We start from the raw sequence: 4,629 nt of genomic DNA on the forward strand, positions 1-4,629 counted from the left end.
AGATTCGCTTTATTAATTTTCTGTTAACCTGGTATGAAAAGGCTATCTTAAAAACAGAGTTTCCAACCAGTAAAGACTGTTGGTTGCCTTTCCCCTTTGGAATCTTGAATAGTACCTTTCAGTACCATGAAAGTTAGACTTCACTAAGGAGCTATTCAGATCAGTTCTAGTTTAGGTGTCTGTAGGCCCTGTTACTGACGGTATGGTATCATCAGTAATACAGACTAAACTCTCCATCTCTAGAGAAACAAGGATGATAGAAGCAAGCTATATGTTTTGGGAGTCTTTGAATAAAAACATTGAAATAAAATCTCAATAAATAAATAAATTATTGAAAACCTTCATGGGCCTGCCTTAAAGGTTTTCACTCAGGGTTGAAAAAGATAAGAACAGATATTAGACTTGATCTTAACCAAAAGGCAGTGAAGCCATTATGGGGCTAGCAAGAGACCTGGCACTAGAGAAATTCCCCAGAATCCACAAGGATGACCCCAGTTAAGATGCTAAGCAATAGAGGAGAGGGTCCCCAAACTGGCCTTACCCTGTAGTGAGATTGATGAATATCTTAAATGTCACCATAGAACCTTCATCCAGCAACTAATGGAAACAGAGGCAGAGACCCGCATTGGAGCACTAAGCTGAGTTCCCAAAATCCAATTTAAGAGTGGGAGGAGTGAGAATATGAGCAAATAGGTCAAGACCATAATGGGGACACTCACTGAAAGAGTTTAACTGAGCTAGTGGGAGCTCACTAACTCCAGCCAGACAGGGAAAGAACCCAGCATAGTTTAAACTAGACCCTCTGAATGTGGGTGACAGTTGTATTCCTGGGGTAGACTGTGAGGCAATTGGCAGAGACACCAGGATTTAATCCTCCTTTTTGTACTGTTTTTTTTTTTTGGGGAACGTATTCTCTTTGGATGGAGATCTTGTAGGGAGGATCTTGGACCTCTCTAAGGAGTAGATAGGGAGTGTGGTGGGGGGAGGAGGGGAGGGAGTAGGCACTAGGATTGGGATAGAAAATAAAAAAAAGATAGTTTGTTTTCTTTTTAAAAAGTAAAATAAAGTTAAAAAAAGAGAAGTCAGTATAAGCATAGGAGCAAATGTCTGATGGCCATAGAAAAAACTTCTCTTACACATTCTTTCTATACATGTGTGCTTGATTTTCCTCTCTTTATTCTACTGCTTCTACCCTAATTTTTCTGTCCTAATTGTCTATAATTTCTTTGCTCAAATTCTGTCTCTATTCTAATTCCAACTCTCTGTTCAATATTCTGTTTCAATTCATTCTTGTTCTAATTATTTTACATTTTTTCATTTTCTTCTATTTCTCCATTTAATTTCTTCTCAATCTATTTCTTCTACATTCTTATTTCTATCTCTATATTCTATAGTTTTATTCTACTTCTTCTGCTGTTATAAATTGCCAAGAATAGATGAACAATAGATAGATGATAGATAGATAGATAGATAGATAGATAGATAGATAGATAGATAGATGATAGATAGATAGATAGAATTCCTTAGCAACTTGCTAGTAATAAAAAGATTTAAAAAATTCTCAGGGACACAGGCATTCTTTGAAGAAGTGTAGCAAATCTTAGCAGCTAGTTTATATCTAACTGAAGTTTTAGCTGTGACAAGGTCCCTGTCATCTGTTATAGGGGTTGGTACAGGTTACAAAGGGAGAGAACTAAACCATTGAGAGATCTAAGGAAAAGGCAAAGAATACGTGTATTACTTTTTTATTTCTTAAATGTAATTAATAATATCTCGGCATTATTAGTCAGTTAGGTGTTATTAGTCTCTTGAAGGATTAAGATAGAAAAGGAGAGACCCCTGCAATACCATCCTAATTCATTATAAATCCTCTGAAGGCTTGGGTCCTACAAGGCCAGACACCTGCAATTTCATAAGTAAAATCTGTGAAAGTTCCATTTGTGATCTGTCCAGAGGACGCATTTCTGGCCAACTTGCTCCATCAGTAAGGCTTCTAAGTTTCTGACTGTGGAGAACATTACGTAGAAAGAAATCATCCTTTTGGCCATCCACAAATATGTGTTCCCATAAGATTGAAATGTAATCATGAGATTGTATGCGCACATTACATGAAAATGCATGATAATGGTGAGATGCCATAGCTGTTATTGCACAAGCTAAATTACAGATGAAAGCAACAGTTTGCAAAGTCAGGGGCACTGCTGGCTTTTCTGTCTGAAAATAATCTCTCGGGTGGGTTGACATCTGAATTATCAATTGCTGTAAGTGTCAATTGTACCATGGCCCAGATAGCTCATTATAAATCTCCTGACAATAAATGAAACACACACACACAAAAAAAGTACCCTAAAAGTTAGTATAATTTATATTCTTTGATGGAATGATATAACAAGAGGAGCGGGCTGCTTGTCGTCCCGGACGCCCGGCTATCTTACACCTGAAATAATCACACAGAAACTATTCATTTAAACACTGCCTGGCCCATTAGCTCTAACTTCTTATTGGCTAATTCTTAATTTAACCCATTTCTATTAATCTTTGTATTGCCACATGACTGTGGTTTACTGGCAAGATTCTAACCAGTGTCCCTCTCAGGCAGGAGATCCATAACATCTGCCACTCTGCCCTTCTTTCCAGCATTCAGTTCTGTCTACTGCACCTACCTAAATTCTGTCCTATCAACTAGGCCAAGGCAGTTTATTTATTCATTATCCAATGAAAGCAACACACAAACAGAAGGAACTCTTACACCATTTCCTCTTTTCTGTTTAAACAAAAATGAAGGCTTTAACTTTAACATAGAAAAATTACATATAACAAAACAGGTATCAAATAAGAATTACAGTTATAATACTTATATTTACTTTATCTTTTATCATGACTAAGGAGAACTATAAATATAACTATAAATTATTCAACTCCATCAGACTCCAGAAGAATATAATATTACCTAAGTAAATAGGAAGTACATTGTAAGGAACTTCCAAAACTCTAGAATTGATAGAGTTATTTCACTCCCTGAACAGTCACCCAAAGTTCTTCTGTACTGTTGGGACATCCATCCTCAGCCTACAGGCTCATAGTATCTGGCAGACTTTTCCATGAACCAGAAAACTTTAAAGACAGTTCAGTCACTTTTTTTTTTTTCTGTGTCCTGTAGAATGTCTTGCAAACTCTCATGAAGCAGAAACACAGAAGGACCATCTCACCTTTAGGTAAGTTCAGCAGTCATCTCTCTGTGGGTACTGCACATCTAGTAAAGCAGTCCAGGCAAGAGCAGTTTCTTGCCCAAAATGCTAGAAAACTTCATAAGGAACCTTTTTGATGCCCATCTTCCTCAGGATGTAGCTTGGTGCTGCCAGGTCAGACATGTCTCATTATCATGAAAACTCCTAAGTTATTAAAACATTTTAAATGCCATATTCTGCAGTCCTTGAAAGATATGAAGAGTGCCTATCTGAAATATATCTATGCACATCTAGAAAATCTAACTAACATGACTACAAACTTGACTATTATAGGTGATTGTCTATTAACCTATTTGTCTTAATTATACATTATATTTCAAATGAACTACACAATCACAAAACTACACAATCACAACCAGAATGTTATTCTATATGAAAAGGAAGTCAATAGAAACCAGACAGCAGAGCTCAGCTGAGCCCTGAGTGTTCTGATATATACCAAAGTAAATAGAGCCAATAAAGTAAGTGGCTAAAAGACACCTACATGAAAATAACCAATATATATAAATGAAGACACCAATCCTAATACCCAGTTCTCCTTATCTCAGATGTGTAAGAAAAAGCAGGGGAACGAACAAATATGAGCCTTGCAGAGTGTTACCTAATAGTTTTTTTCCAGCTAAAATTTTCAGATAAGAGCACACTGTTGCAGTCTATAAACCTCTGAGGTTATAAACGAAGAGTGCCAGAAACAAAATTTCCTGCTTCTTAAGGAATCTGATTTCAAAGAAAGGAAAAGCTTGATATTAATTATTTAATAATTCAGTGGCATCTAAGAATATCTTGTAAATAACTGATTTTGTATTCTCCATTAAAATGAAGGCTTCTTTGCTTGGATATTGTTTCCTTATACATTTCCTTTAACACTGGTATCAGACACACAGTAGATGCTCAATAAATATTTTGAAATAATGCAATATCTGTATTAACCAGAAGAAAAGTCTCAATATTTAAACTGCACAAAATTTCCTTAAGGAAAATTCCTTAAGAAAGCCTACATATATATTAACATCTTTGTCTCATAGCATACTATTCCTTGTATTCAATATCCTCTTAATAGTTCCATAAATTTATTTGACCCCATCTTACCTCCAATCCCACAGTGAAGTCTGATTTCCATTCTAGTCCATGACTTCATCACTAGAGATCTATGACCTTTTGTATATACTGCCTTAATAATTTTTACTCTTTTATGTAAATATGATCATATGAGAATTTCATGTTTTTCCATGCCTTTCTAAAAGCCTTGCCTTCTCATAGTCAGAGAGAAAATGGAGATCAGATATCACAAACCATACTAAGTGAACTTGCACACTCAGTTACTCTTTTCTGTTCAGTGCTAGACACCTAGTTTAAATTCCTTCAACGTGGGTCCTATCCA

General features: G+C 35.9%; 1 pseudogene; it reads right to left on the bottom strand.

Annotated features, from left to right (window-relative positions):
* Positions 1-304: 304 nt before the first annotated feature.
* On the bottom strand, positions 305-432 carry LOC126504723 (uncharacterized; annotated as a pseudogene).
* Positions 433-4,629: the final 4,197 nt, after the last annotated feature.

The sequence above is a fragment of the Alexandromys fortis genome, unplaced genomic scaffold, assembly GCF_014885135.2.
Source record: "Alexandromys fortis isolate MF-2015 unplaced genomic scaffold, M_Fortis_MF-2015_v1.1 scaffold_12, whole genome shotgun sequence".
Classification (NCBI taxonomy): domain Eukaryota; kingdom Metazoa; phylum Chordata; class Mammalia; order Rodentia; family Cricetidae; genus Alexandromys; species Alexandromys fortis.